The sequence below is a fragment of the Neofelis nebulosa genome, chromosome 9 (genome assembly GCF_028018385.1).
Source record: "Neofelis nebulosa isolate mNeoNeb1 chromosome 9, mNeoNeb1.pri, whole genome shotgun sequence".
Classification (NCBI taxonomy): Eukaryota; Metazoa; Chordata; class Mammalia; order Carnivora; family Felidae; genus Neofelis; species Neofelis nebulosa.
Genome location: NC_080790.1, coordinates 6,056,341 through 6,072,369, shown reverse-complemented (window position 1 = coordinate 6,072,369; position 16,029 = coordinate 6,056,341). Strand labels below are relative to the sequence as shown.

At 48.2% G+C, this 16,029-nt stretch overlaps 1 long non-coding RNA gene across 1 annotated transcript in view; it reads left to right on the top strand.

Moving 5' to 3' along the window:
- Nucleotides 1–16,029, top strand: part of LOC131484318 (uncharacterized) — a 76,228-nt gene that overhangs the window by 39,393 nt on the left and 20,806 nt on the right. The gene's annotated exons all lie outside the window — the stretch shown is intronic.

Here is a 16,029-nt window from a genome sequence, read left to right as displayed (position 1 = left end):
TTAATCTTTTGTTGACTTCGAACTTTCACGTTCAAAAGGTTTCGTTTTCACTTCCAAACTCCCTGTGCTTTTGTGCACTGAATAATTGTACTGTATTTCTAATTACGAGGCTTCACTGCGACTCTTGAATACCGCTTTTCTTCTCGTTCCTCATCTGAGAAGTGCGCAAAGAAAGAATTTGTATGTTTCCCTGGTTTGCACGTACCCTCACGTGGGGCGGTCTCCGTTTGGTCCTGGGATCTCTGTCTTCTCTGTGTTTGGACTATATATAACATAGATATGGTCCTCTCAAGATTCCGACCGGCAAGGAGCTGCTTATTTTGGTCACCAATCCTTTCAAGCCAGAATTTTTTGAAATAATAAAAGGAATTTATAAAACGCGTCCCCTGGGAGCAGCTGTGAGGCCACACAAGCGGAGGGCTGAAGCGCTCACTCTCCTTGACATACCCGTGCTTCCCGCTGATTTGCTTTTAGTCCCCTTGCTTTCACTGAGTTTGGTCGCTCTAGGAAACTGACAGTCTTGCATGGACATTCTTGGGAGAGCAAGGAAAGAAACCAGGTATGGGTTTGCCCGCCCCCAGTGTTTGGCCCGTGGAGGGAAGGGATGGTTGTGTCCTCATCTTCGACTCATCAGAATTTGGCTCCATTGGGAACTGGAGAAACAAAAGAATGAATGATTAAAAGAATGAATGGGTAGGGGCACCTGGGTCACTCAGCAGGTTGAGCATCCGACTCTTGATTTGGGCTCAGGTCATGATCCCAGGGTTGTGGGATCGAGCCCCGCATTGGGCTGTGTGCTGAGCGTGGATCCTGCTTCGGATTCTCTCTCTCCCTCTGCCCCTCCTCTCCCTCCTCTCTAAAATCAATCAATCAATCACTCAATCAATCAACAAACAAACGAATGGGTGAATAGTAGGTGTGCAATCAATGTTTACATTAACTCTGTGATGTAACTCTGTATAGCTGTAGAGTACACAGAGGCATGTGCTATCTCCCTACACTTCTCCCGTGTGGTTGGAATTCCATTCTTATTTAGATTTCCCTTCCTTTCTCCTTCCCTTCCTCCTCCCTCCTTTCTTCCTCCGTTCTTCTTCCCTCCTTTCCTTCCCTCCTTTTCTCCTCCTCCATCTTCTTTTATGGACCAGAATCTCAGTATCTGTGAGCCGCTGGCTCACATATATCGAGTCATTAGCTTTACAGCGCCATCAAGAATTCTTCTGTCTCACTGACTATGCCTTACCTTTATATAATACCCCAGAGCAGAGCCAATTTATCCATTAGGTATGGAGGAGACGGTGCCTGAGGCCCAAGATAGTTCCTGGGGCCTAAGAAACGTTTTAACTTTAACTGAAATTAAGACAAGAATTTTTACATTGAAGAAAATGCCTGAATAAATAATATTAACATATTCATCTTTTTATCAACATGTAGTAAAATATAATTTTAAGTATTGTTTTATGGAAGGAAAAGAGGCAAATGCCTACAGCCATGAAAGTCGTAATGAGGTTCCATCTATGAGGCTTCATAGATTTTGATACAGCCTATGGTTCTGGGTCTTGGCTGGACATTACGTCACCTACCTTTTGAAAAAAAGCCCAGACTCCATACCATTCTTTTTTTTTTTTTAATGTTTATTTATTTTTGAGAGAGAGAGAGGGAGTGTGTGTGTGAGTGGGGGAGGGACAGAGAGAGAGGGAGACACAGAATCCAAAACCAGCTCCAGGCTCTGAACTGTCAGCATGGAGCCCGACACGGGGCTTGAACTCACGAGCTGTGAGATCATGATCTGAGCCAAAGTTGGATGCTTAACCGACTGAGCCACCCAGGTGCCCCAGGCTCCACACCATTCTTAGGGATTCTGAATTAACATGTCTGGGGTGGGGCTCAGGCAGGGGTTATCTGAAAGCCCCTCAGATTATTTGGATATGCAGTCCAGGTTGAGAACCACCGGTTTGAGTGTTAGATGCTTTCAAACTCTACCGTATATAGCAGTCACCTGGGGGGTTCGGTAACTGGAGATTCTGGTGCAGTTGGCCTGGTGCTGGGGCCAAAACCCCACATTTCTTTTTTTTTTTTTTTTTTTTTTAATTTTTTTTTTTCAACATTTTTAAATTTATTTTTGGGACAGAGAGAGACAGAGCATGAACGGGGGAGGGGCAGAGAGAGAGGGAGACACAGAATCGGAAACAGGCTCCAGGCTCCGAGCCATCAGCCCAGAGCCTGACGCGGGGCTCGAACTCACGGACCGCGAGATCGTGACCTGGCTGAAGTCGGACGCTTAACCGACTGCGCCACCCAGGCGCCCCTAAAACCCCACATTTCTAACAGGGTCCTAGGCAACGGTGCTGCTGCTGGTTTGTGTCCCACTCTTCCTGAACAGGGGTCTAGAGCGTGTCCTTCATGGAGGGAACATGCCATTGTCTGCCCGTAGTTCTAGCACCTGCTATTTGTTGAGCACTGCTATTTGCTGGTCACTAGGTGTGTTTTCCATGCTATTTTTAATGTCATAACTTCCTTGTGAGGGAGGTGGTATTATCCCTGTTTTACGGATGAATAAATAGAGGTTTGGAGAAGCTAAGATCGGATCCCAGGATCCCACAGAAACGAACTGGTAGTGCTGGGATTCGAGGCAGTTCTGAGCCGTGCTACGCCCACAGTCTTTCCCCAGCACCCTGCTCCTCTGACCCCCAGGCGTCTGCCTTGCTGGATGCCGAGCCCTGCAGCCAGGGGGTCATCGCCTTCTTGCCATGGTTTTGAGGAAAGAAGCGTGGTTTAAAAAGAGTGAACAAATAAAAATCAAGAAGCGAACTACGTTATTTTATGTTATATGGTGGACCATATTATGTGTGATATTGGCTAACTCCAGCCTTCATTGTCTCCTATTGCTCAATTAAACCCAACATTGGTCTCATGGCATCATCCCCCTGCTCACGGGCCGGCTAAACCATCTGAGTAATGGTCAAGGCCCTCTGCAGTCTGGCTCGGCACACCGTAGAAACTTCCCAACACACACTCACTCACTCAGCAACCATTTCTGAGCCTCTGCTCTGATGCAAGGCTCTTGTCTACACGCTGGACCTCCTGGTTTGTGGAGGGGCCGTCGCTATTTGGGCAAGCAGTAAAATAAAGACTTACGTAACTTATAAATTATATGTGTATTCTAGATGAAATTTAATTTTCTTGACACAGCTTCAGCAGAATAATTATACTGTTATACTTAAGATTCCCACAGAATTTGTGTCCTATTTACAGCGAATATCTCAATGGATAAAATATCAAATGCAACTGTTTTCAAAGTCTACAAAATTTGAATACATTTTCATTAACGTATACATTTTAAGTATGCTAAAACTTCAAGCTATCAGAGTTATTTTTCACACATGTTTTCAAGGAGTTAGTTTTCTTCCAAATTGTTTGATCTGTTCCAAAGCAAAGTTAGATTGTAATTCATACATTCTGACAGTTACCATCGAAATTATTTGAATGTAACTGGTCTTTGCTTTTGAAAAATAAATCTATTGCGGTTTTCAATGGAAAGAAAAGTTTGCAATTCTAGTATTCAATACCCATTCGGTTGCCCATATAAAGAATTGGTACCATGTTTTATGTCTGGACCTACATATATACAAATATAAGAGTAATTGCTTCATACTGCAGAATATTCCTCAGTCGCCGTGTCCACACCGAAAGGTGTAGGCTTCTGGAACCATGAGTTGGAACATGAAGAGAAGCAGGAATAAGAATGATTAGCTTGTCTGGGAATCCACTGCAGGTGTGCCCTTTGAGAGAAGGGATTAGACAAGAACATGAATCTGTCTTTTCTCTCACCTCGTTGTTTCTCCTGCTCCAACCCTTCCTTCCTTTCAAAGCAGTGGCAGTATCCAACCCTCAGACCTTCATGGCCTTTGGATACGGCCATTTGATTTCGAAGACCCAGGGCCAGCAGCGCGGTGAGGCACAAGCCTGGGCCTGCACGGTGTTATCATGAGAACAGGGGTTCCCGTGCGCTACGTGAACTTCCTGCTGCCTCTGTAATAAGTCGCGCCACCAGGAGGGCTGACAACAACAGGACCGTGTTCTGTCTCAGTTCTGGAGGGCAGAAGTGTGAAGTCCGCATCACCGGGCTGTAGTCAAGGCGATGGTAGGGCTGCTCTCCCTCAGAAGGCTCTAGAGGAGCCAGTGGTCTGGTGGCCACTGGCATTTCTTGACTTGCCATAACCTCTGCCTCCGTGGTCACATCAGTTCCTCCTCTTGCACACATGTCAGAGCTCCCTCTGCCTCTCTTTTAGAAAGATATTTATGATGGCACATAGGCCCCCCTCGGTAATTCGGGAGAATCTCCCCATCTCAAGATCCTTAACTTAACCACATCTGCAAAATCCTATACAAGGTACTATTTACAGGATCTGGGGATTAAAACGGAAATTTTGGGGGGGTCCATATTCAGCAGACTCCAGGTGAGCTGTGTCATTGTTGCATGCCAGATCATGAGTGACAAGGTGCTCCCATGTTCTTTATTGAAATTTGTTTTGTGTCATGCTGTGTTGGACCGTAAGCATGACGCCTAAGCAGGGGTTCTCCTTCTCTCTTGCCTGTCCTGAGGGCAGTATTGGCTATGAAGGTTACCATCACTCAGTGCTTAGAAGAGCGCCTGGCATATAACAAGAACTATATAAATGTTAGCTCTTATAGTTAGGACCAGGTCGCAGTGTCTGGTCCTGAAGTGTTAATCAATGATCTCGGGCTCAGGGCCTTTCTAGGCGCCATGTTGGAAACAGAGGTTTGAAGATGGGGAAGACTTGGTACCTGCCCTCAACAGGCTCATGGTCTGCAGGGCTTCTCAAACTTGAGGCATATAGTGACTCCTTTTAAAGGACAAGAAATCTCAGTCAACTGGCGTTGTTTTAGACAAGTTCTGTTTGTACAAACGCACAACAAAGACTTGACTTTTGATGCTTGTAAGCTCCTACACTTCTCCAAAACACATTTTTCTACTTTGGTGCTAACCAAACTGAAGTCTACTCAAGTCTAAATTCCAGCGGTGGCGTTTTGCTGACAGGAATGGGTTGTGCCGCTGGCGGCCAGGCCAGGCCCTGACGAGCGTGTGGCCCTTGCTGTCTGCCTTGTCCCTGGGCGACTCAGCTTTCCCACCCGAATCCTCTGTTTGAACTTGTGCGACCTTTCGTTCCTACAGTGCCCTGTGAAGTCATCTGACTTTTCTCTCTGTTCCATTTCATTATCTGTGCGTCAGGTGGGTCTCTTCTTCTCTCGCGAGACTGCATCCATCACAGCAGACTGCCACCACCACCAAAGCACAGAGGCACACAGGTGCCTGGTTATTAGGAAACTCACCAGGTGACAGAGAGGCAAAGAGTAGCATCTTCTTTCAAGGTGATGATCACAATGAAAAGTTTTCCAAAGGACAAGCATAGACCATTGAGAATATACGCTGGGCTCTGCGTCTGATAAACACCCATCCAGTGACCATATCTCACGTGTCCGGGGCCCTTTCTCGTGTCACATGTCCAGCTTCTTTGTCTCTTTGCTCGCTGCGCGAGACTGCCCCATTTTGGGTTGAAGAACGGTGGCCCCAGACTTAGCTTCTGGCCACCGACCTTGAGTCATTTGCGCTGCGCCTTTGCTGACACCCTTCCCATCATCTGGGATGCTTCTGTCTTTTTCTGGCTGTTGAAATTTTCTCACCCTTCAGGGGCCAGCTCCCATGCGGCTTCTTCCACGAAGCCCTCTCAGCTCTTGACCCAGTTCTTTTCCATCACGGCACCGACGGTGAATGGCCACATGTGCTTCATCCATTCCGTGCTTGATGTTCTATCCTCCTGGATACTTGTGGGAGTCCTCTCTTCACCCCACAGCTCCTGAAGGAGGGTCTTCTCACACCGGGCGCTCAGGGCAGCTTTGGAACTCAGCTGGATTTGCGGGTCTCTCTTCTGCATGATGGAGGGACCGTGGAGCTGGCGAATGGCCACCATGGGAACAGGGACACCTGGCCTTGTGTCCCTCAGCTGAGTTCCAGCTGACTTTGCCACACTGACGTGCCGAGGAAGACCCAGGAAGATGCTGGAACAGGGACGAGCGGTGTGCGCCTGTGCGCGTGTGCCAGCCTGTGTGTGTTTACTCACATCCTGGGGGTGCACGTGGAGGTGAGGACAACGGTGGGACATTCTTCTCCCCCCCACCCCCAGGAGGTGCCCTGCCCCTGGTCTCCCCACATCCCTCCCCACTTTGTCTCCTTCCTGAGGGCTTAGCAGTGAATAAAAGGGCAGTCAGATGCTCTTGAGGAATTTTGCTTCCTGGCAGTGTCGTTGCAAAGGGATTGTGGGAGGTGATTTCCCGTGTGAACTCATCTGCCACCGTCCTTTGATGCAGACACCCTAATCGCGCCCCCGGGGGGTTGCCAGATATAGGAGCTTCTGAGCATCTCTCCTTCCCAAGTGGTGCAATAACATCTCTGACTATGCACAACCCTCCAGGGTTTTTTGTTTGTTTGTTTGTTTGTTTTTGCTTGTATAAATAAATCACTTATTTAAGGCGATGGCTTTGATCACTAGGAGCTGCTGTTTGTGGTGGAAAACCTTAGCTGCTCTCCGGGAGCTCCCTGCCCCCGCCCCCCCCCCCCCCCCCCCCCCGCCCCGCGAGCGGTGCAGCCCTCCTCGGGGCGCCCTGTGCGTGTGTGCACGTTGCCACCTTGACATCGGCGGCCGGGAACCCCCTGCCCGTGCAGCGCCGGGGACCGCGTGCAATTCCCACCGGCCGCCCCTCCTCTGCGACAGTGGCCTCTGGTCCAGGCTGAGCGGACACTGAGTGCGTCCACGGTGCCCGTGATCTCTGTCCCCTTCCACGGTGCACCGCTCCCTGCCTTTGAGGGGGGATTCATGCAGTGTGTTTTCTGGGTTGGGTGACAAGAATTTGGGGGTCACTTGGGATCTGGAGAGATTAGCATTTATGTCATATTAATGAGGTGTTAATTGCTCTTGCAGCCTTTTTAATGCAAATGAATCTAGTGCCAGTAACCCAGTGCAATACCTTCTAGCCTTTTCTATTCTTGTCAAAGCACTTAGTGGTGCGCTGTTAATGAATAACATGTTCTGTGTCTGCTCGCCTCTACACACCGGGTGTCTTTTGGGGCGAAAGAGACTGTTCCAACATTGTTCGGGTCACTGTAAAGTTGCCGTCTCTCCCAAACACAGGGACATCTGACAGAAGCTCCACTGACATCTGCATGTGGAATTTGCCTGGATGGGACCAGCCTGCAGGGCTGGGGACTCTGATGCCATCCAAGACCCTGCTTTGCCCATCTCCCCTCTGCTTTCTTCGTGGATGAAATGATGAGCGGTTTGAGTGAGGGGGAGGGGCAAACTGGGGCCTGAAGCAAAAGGAAGGCTCTGCCCCACATGGTACTTAGTAAAAGGTCCTTCAGGATTCGAACCACAGAGACAACGTGGATAGAGGCCGTGCAGTAAAAAAAACTGTGGCTGCATAGAAAGCCCACACTGCCCACTGTGTTTGCACCCCACTGTTGGTCCTTGCGGAGCCGGCCCGAGGGGTCTCACGGGCCGAGGGGACAGGAACCACCACTGGGAGGGGGTCCCACTGCTGGGAAACTGGAGGATCATGAAACAAACCACAACCCGTCTTTGTTTCACATTTTTGAGATTTTGTACATCACGGAGACTTTGCATTAATTTTTGCCTTTAAAAATATTACATTGGAAATCATTTTGTCTCGATTTCTGAGACGTTTGACTCCTCAGATGATGTCTTACTACGCCCCGTCCTGGCCCTGCCCTGAGCACTTGAATGAGTGACTGTACTGATTTTGTGGCAAGGGTGGTGGCCCCGGTTTAGACAGAGTATTGCTCTAGGGGCTTGGGGATTCGGGGACTTTCTTGGGCTTCCCACCTTCCGAAACAGTTGGGGAAAATCCCAACATCTTCATTATCTTTAAAGTTGAGAGATCACTCCGCTAGGTAGCTGGTGACAGGGTTTTAATAGAGGTAGCTATTCTAAATCTTCTTAGAGATTGGATATTATAAGTAAGACAAATAATTCTTCAGATAAAATTGAGTCATCTGAACATGTGCAGTGTTGAAGGTGGACTTTGGATGCAGAGAGTAGGTTTTAATTAGGCTCTTCCACTTTTTAGCTGAGTCAGATTAGATTAGTTGCTTACGATCATTGAACCTCCGTTTTCTTATCAGTAAATGAAAAAGGTGCCTATTTATAGAGTTGTTATAAGGATTAAATAAAACGAGCCGAGCAGAGGCGCCTGGGTGGCTCAGTCGGTTAAGCGTCCGACTCTTGATTTGATCTCAGATCATGATCTCACGGCTTCATGAGTTCAAGCCCCATGTCGGCCTCTGCGCTGACAGCACGAAGCCTGCTTGGGATTCTGTCCCTCCCTCTCTCTTTCTGCCCCTCCCCTGCTCATTCTCTCTCAAAATAAATAAATAAACATTTAAAACAAACAAACCAAAAAACAATCTGAGCAAAAATTTGGCACGTGTTAGACGTGGCCGATTCCTAGTTTCCCTCTTCATCTGGAAGGAGGACCTGTGTTCACAAATGAATTCTCAGTTCAGTGCCCCAGTAAAGGGTCATGGGGTCTCTTTCATTTATTCTATCACATGATGAGTAGATCTTAGTCACTGAATGTCACCGTGTTTCCCCAAAGCCCAGGGATTTCAGTGTGGTCTATGCTGTGGCAGGACCTTTAGCGCAGGCAAAGCCTTCAGTAATTTCTGGAAGAACTGGGGCTCTGCACAGACGCATGCCAGTCCCTTCTCTTCTCCCTGTGGCACCTCCCTTTGTCCTTCTTTTCTGCACAAGCACCCCTGGAAACACCTGTGTGAGCCACAGAGCCCTCCACTGCTGTGGTGGAGAGGGGCACACCAGTACGGGTGGTTCCGTCACCATGTGAGGCGGTCCTCGGCATGTCCAAAGCACTCTGTGTTCTTTGCAGATGTAGGAGGAAGCTGCTTTCTTGGGTTGGGAGTGTGGGTGTTACTGCCTATCCCAAAGCCTAATCCTGTATGACAAGACTCCTCTTAAGGGAGATACTGCTGGCTGGTGGTCCCAACCTCCGTTTCCAATGCCCCTTCTAGTTAGGGGTGACCACATGGAACAGGGCTGGCCCAAGGGACAAAAGGAAGCCATGTTTGCTTAGAGTTCCTGAAAATTTGTGCTACGGTGTTGACTTCTTTCTTCTTTCAGATGGAACTAAAGCAGATGTGGTCGGTGGCGCCCCTATAGTTCTCGCCAAGCCAAGGCCACAAGGGAGGAGCCACTAAAGTCTTAGAATGGCGCCACTGGACCAGAAAAATAAGTCCCTTCTTTGTTTAAGCAATGCTGTGGTTAGGTTTTCTGTGACTTTCAACCAAAAGCCTTCCTTTCTATTGCACCAGCGTCTCCAGTAATCCAGGGTGGATTAAGAGCCCCCAGAGGGTAAATATGAGACAAGGCCACTCCAGTGCTTGGGATGGTCATCCCTGCATGTGATGAAGCCTGCGTCCCTGGCCTTCTCCAACCTTCAGATGAGTCGTCGTGGAGGCCCTGTTGTTCCTGAGGCTGGTAGAACCCTTCAGTGTCTAGCCCACCTTTCAGCCAGACCTGCCCAGTCGTGTCAATCAAGACATCAGCCTTTGCTTGGGCTCCAGCTGGGCCTCCTGCTTCTGGAAGTGCATGGTGAAGCTCTCGGGGAGAAGAGATGTTTCCTGCAAAGTAAATACCTGAGAAGAGGGACCAGGGGGGCTTTTTAACACCATCGTTAAATGCCAAAATATAGCCTTATTCTAAGAAATTCTTAAAAACCTACCCCTATCGATTTAAAGTTGGTTGATGAAAAGGCATACAAGTACTTATGTAAAACTGGAGGGAAAGGGTGTTTCAGAATCAGAAGTCATGAAACGTGATTTTCAACACATTCCAAATACGTCAAGTATGTTGGAGTAAGCGAGGTTATGTTTTATCTGCTTTTCAGCCAGGCTGCAGTGTGTGATGAGGACAGCGAGGTTGGGGTCCTCGGGTTGCTCATTGCGTGCCCCCTCCCTCTTGGGCTCTATGGCCCTGCCGGGCCCCGGGGCCCCTCTGGCCTCCTTTGTCCCTCCTTCCAGCTAGATCCTGCCTATCACCAGCTGTTGACGTCTGAGCTGATTACTAATGTCAACAGCAGGTGAACACATGACGTAAATTCAGTTTTCCAAAGATTCTGCAAGTTTTAACCCAAAGGAGTGAATAGAATCTCAGGTACCAGAATAGACTTTGTTGGACTGGGCGGGGAGCGGGGGGTGGTGGTGGCTGATGAGCATTGGTGAGTCGTGGAAGCATGACATTTTTTTTTTTATCAGACAGTAAGATGTATAACCCTCTTCCAAAATTCTTATTATATGTAAGGGTGGCATATGTTTATCTAGAATAGATCCTGATGAATCTGCTTTTTAAAAAGCTTTAGACAAAAACAGTCTTCTGTAGGTTGTGGCAACTGTGGGGATGCTAATTTTATAATAAGCCCTCAATTGATTGACAGGAGGAAAAACAATAATGGGGAAGAAGACAATTGGCTCAGAGAGAGAAGCTGGCAGCTAACAGGAGGTGACTTGGTTGGAAGAGGTGGGTGAGGACACTTGAAGCATGATGCCATAAAACAAGCATGGGGAGGGATTCCCACCAGAGGTCATGGGGCTCAGTCATGGGCTCCAGTGGAGCTTGGAGTAGCAGAAGGCCCTCGACGTTGACCAGGCTGCACTCTCTGGCTTGTTGAAGGGAGGTCTGGGGCTGAGCGATGGGGAAGGAGGTACTTTCTGAGTGGAGGCAGTAACACCTGTAGCTCAGGCACAAAGAACCACCATGCCTAGACCTGCAGAGAGCTCCAAAGAGAAACGTTTCTGGTCTAGGAGAAGGAGCAGAACAGGAAGAGCTCAATTTGGATTTTCCAGTTTCATCTTTGTTCCTGTAGTTTGCTTGCCTTTGAGTCATTTGTTACTTAAGCTCAACATCAAGACTCAAGTGATCGCAGTCATTGAGGGTGGGGTCTTTTCCCTCTGCTGTTTCCAGCCTGATGTTTGAACACAGCGGCCACACTGGCGTGTTTGCTGATCAAATGGAAACACTCATGTTGGTGGAGAGAAATGAGACAGAGCACTGCGGTCTAAGAGAGAAGAAGCTCGTATTCCTTTGCTGGTGGTACTGGGGGTGCTGGCCTCTGCTTTGGGAAATCTGCTGCGGGAATCTCTCTCCCCCCCCCTGTAGATTCAGTCCTTTGGGGACAAACTGGTGAGAGACAAGACATGTCACTTTCTGGGCCAGACCTTTGCCTCTGGGTCTGCTACCCCTAACCAACAACAATAACATCAGAGGCAGGATGACCAGAGCACATTTTCTCAGGGTTTCTCATGAATGGTTTTGGTCGGGAACACGTAGGCACAGTCCAAGTGTGATTTTGAGTGAGCCTTGCATTTTCACTTGATCAATTTTTCTAAATGGGCCTCATTTGTAGAGTTCTTTGCAAACTCATATGGACCGTTCCCTGCCCCATGGCCCACTGTACAAGCTTCCATGACGGTACCAGTGTGCCCGACGCCATCATTGAATGCCAAAATATCACTTCAGTGTCCTTGTTCTATGGCGGCCCTCCTCTGATGAGACTGGGGCTTATTTTTGCCACCCACACGTTTTGTGGCACACACATATAGTCAACACACATAGGCATTTTGCTGAAAATGCCTCCAATGCTAAGATTCCTTTGACGTGTATCTTTCATATACGGTGTGAAGTCCATGCTTCAAACAATTACCCAGCTGTTTCAAACCAAGAAGTTTACTTTGACTTCAGCTGCCTCTGGGTTTTAGGAGAAATTCTATTTTTTTTTTTACCTGAAATATATAAATAACAACCCTCTGCCTCCTAACGCTTGCTCAAATAAATAGGTCATTGGCCTTCCCAGGTACAGTGGAGTCCATGGGTGACAGTGCGTGAAGCATTCACAAAAATAAGATGTGTGTCAATTATGGTTCGGTAGTTCACTTTGGCTGCCCCGCCCCAGTGTGTGTGTGTGCGTGTATGTGTGTGTGGGCACGCATGCACGATTGGGGACTGACAGCATCTGTGCATAGGATAGTACTGGTATTTTGTGGCAGCTCTCTGCTGGGCTAGTCCCCAGGCCTGATGCTACTCTGGGTTACAAATGTCCTCACAAGAAGTAAGATTACATACAGAAGTTTAAAAACTCCCTGCAAGTCACATATGCAAAGAGAAAGGAGAAGCCCCTATGTTTGTTTAGCGATGTCTTCTGGTAATTAAAATAGTTTTAAAAGGACAGAAAGTTGAGTTCAAGGGTGAATTTAACAATGTTAAATCGATTAATGCTTAGCAGCTACCCTCTCCGATGGGTCAAAGGGTGAATTGGGAATGGTATCTGCTCCCAAGGAGCCGAAACTCCATTACAAGGAGAAAGATCTAGATAGATATGGATGTTTGGAGACAGGTAGGCAGGCAGGTAGATGAAGTGCCCATGTATTGAGCGTTTATTATATGCCAGCCTCTGATGCCTTACTTATATCATCACAATGACTCTCCGCAGTCTTCCTGGGGAGTAGGTGTTGTTACTGGCGCCCTTTTTCACTCAGGCACACAATAGTGACGTCACTTGTCAAGGCGTACACAGCTGGTAAGCAGAAAAGGCAGAGTTCAAAGCTGGATTTGATGACTGGGACGTTTTTCCCATGGGCTGTATTGGCCCCGTGTTGTTTGAGATTCTGATTTCAGCTTGCTCATACATAGTCAGCCTAGGATGTGATCGACCCAACTGACAGAGGAGAAGGGGTGTTGAAGGGGTGGCAGGGATCATGGAAGTTGGGTGCTGTTGGAGTCTCTGTCCTTCTGGGGGCGAGAGGCCAACTTCGGGGTGTCTTGCCTGCACAGGGCCAAAGGGAAGTGTGGGAGAGGGGAGGGCGCAGGCAATCACATCTCCCTGGTGGCACCACACAGGGGACTCTGAATTTCCCAGGCCAGTTGTTAAGCATCGCCATGTGTTGGCAGAGTGAGTGGTTTTAGAAGACTTTTTTTTTTTTTTAAATTGAAGCACAAGTCAAAATCAAGTTTAATCTGACACCGAAAGTTAGAACCTGGTTAAGGTTAAGGAGTGGTTCAAACTTTGGAAACAAATGGATCAACCACATGAAGTTATGAGAGGTTAAGGACTGATTAGTTTTCAATTAAAATAAGATTTTGGAGCTGGGATACAGGTTTGTTGGCAACAGATGTATCAGGGAGGATAACAGAAAAACTAAAGTCAGAGAGCTATTAAGTCCAGCTGACTGCTTGGTTCAGATAAGTGAAAACACTAAAATATATATGGAAGAAAGGCTGTTAGAAATCCTTTCCTTATGTAGTCACGCATTGTTTGCATTCATGGGCTGAGTAATTCATGCCATATTTTAGAGGGTCTTGACATAAGCCCACCTTGAGAACATCAGTACTCTGTTCTGCTGCTGGAGTTATTGACAACATTGGATTTCCTCTTTCCAGAAGATAAACTATTGCTGTGAACAGGAATATCAAGTAAGAAATATTGTTGCCATGGTGGTGATCCCAGATGCTTGAAGACGAGGTGGCCATTGGAAGAGGCCAGTGGGCTGCAGGGCACACAGTCCCGCACGATGTAAAGACCACCGAGACATTGCAGACGTGGGTCTCAAAAAGCAGAGGCCTGCTTGTCCACTCATGTGGGGGCCTTTCCACTCTGGGGGAGTGAGCACACTTTTGCAACCATCTGGTAAAGCTGACATTTAAAAATGATGTTTACGTCCCACAGAGAGCTACAGAACTCTGATGCAGGCAGGCTGTGGGGTAAAAATGTGGCAACCCTGATTGGCCACTTAATTTCTGAAAGCCAGAAAGATTCCACAAAAAGGTAGAACACAGGGAAACAGTGCATTCACTCATCTGTCCATCCACCATCCATCCATCCATCTACCATCCATCCATCCATTCATCCATCCATGCATCCATCCACCCATCCATCCATCCACCATCCATCCATCCATCCACCCGTCCATCCATCCACCATCCATCCATCCATCCATCTATCCATCCATCCATCCGTCCACCATCCGTCCATCCAACCATCCACCATCCATCCATCCACCATCCATCCATCCATTCATCCATCCATGCATCCATCCACCCGTCCATCCATCCACCATCCATCCATCCATCCATCCATCCACCTATCCATCCATCCACCTATCCATCCATCCGTCCGTCCGTCCATCCAACCATCCACCATCCATCCATCCACCATCCATCCATCCATCCATCCACCTATCCATCCATCCACCTATCCATCCATCCGTCCGTCCGTCCATCCAACCATCCACCATCCATCCATCCACCATCCATCCATCCATCCATCCATCCACCTATCCATCCATCCACCTATCCATCCATCCGTCCGTCTATCCATTTAAGGAAGCACTATTGAGCACTATTTGATTTGTGCCTGTTTCAGGGCAAGATGCTGAGAACTCCCAGAGGCACAGGCTTGGTCCATGGCTAGGTGTGGAGAGGGTAGCCAGACACACAGGGTTGTGAGGCCTGACCAGCAGAAGCATGTCCAGTGTGCAGGCCCGTGGCAGGAAGGCTGATGCTATAACTGGAGCAAGAGGGCCAGGACCCCAAAGGGAACCCTATGGAGGTGACTTTAAGTTGCATGTTGCAGAAGGCTCAGGAAGACAGTAAAGGGAGGTGTAAGTGAGGCCTCCCTGATTGTGCAGTGTCCTGGGGGTTTGAAGCAGCCTCCTGACTCAGGGGAGTAGTCTACCGAGTCTCTTGCCTTTCTGAGATTTTCTAGTTTGTGTGGACTCAGTACCATAGAATCTGGGATCGGATTATTTTCATAAGTTTCTTCCTTCCCCAGTTACATCTGTGTGGCTCCTGCGGGACACAGAGCAGGGCATTGGACACAAAGAAAGCGCTCAGTAGCTGAGAAACCACAAATGTGTGGATCTTCATTTTCAGAAATAAAAAGTGGCTCCATCCACACCACCACCTTCCTGGAGATGACTACCTAACACTGCAAAATCCAGTTGTCCTTGAACCATAAGACCCTCTTCATTTCAGACTGAATGGGGTGGCACTCATTTGTGATAATTCAGGGATCAACCGGAGTTTTAGGCTGTTGGAACGAGTTGCAGCAATACAAGAAAGATAGAAATGTTGCCCTTTAAGAGTCTTTAGGGAGCTACGATACTAAATATTTGACAGTGACTTACTTCCTGTGACAGTTATTTGCGAGTGAAACAATGGATTCTCTGATGTGTTTGACTCCCCCCCCGCCCCCACCATACTGTTTATAAATTTAAATTGCGGTGTGAAGGGACACAAGGTAGCTGTGCAAAGTTAGGCTTCTGCCCTAGTACCAATGATTTCAATCCAGTGGATTCTGAGTTAGTGAAATTTTACTTTACTTCACATTAATAGGTTTTACTTTGCCAACGTGTGAAATATGCTTGGGGAAGGGGAAGAGGTGGAGGCCGTGTTTTGGAGGATGAATGGATTTTGGGGGGACAGCCCACAGAAAACAGAATTCAGGGAAGTTCCAGTTCCATCACATTGACCCACACAGAACAGGTGTATTGACAGTAGGTGTGCTTCCGCAGTGACCGCTCTCCCAGCTGCCTGCTTTTCGCACGTTGTCTCCATCCGAAGAGTCCTGGAATGCTAGCCTTGTCTCAAGGTCAGTAGATCTGCTGAGCCCAGAGGGAGAGCCCGGAGCCCAGAGCATTCCGCGTGCACTACGCAGGCTGCCTTAAAGTGGGCGTGCGGGCTTACAGCTTGGCCATGGCCGTGCCGCTGGGGAGAGAAACACTTCCTCTTCCTCTACTGTGTACCTCTTGACGAGGCGCTCCTCATTAACCCACAGGATACTCCAACACCAGGAGCGTCATCAAGAGGTGACCACACCAAGGTGGAGGTGTGAGGTGCTGGGAAGCACTTCCCTCCTTTTGGTTTGCAT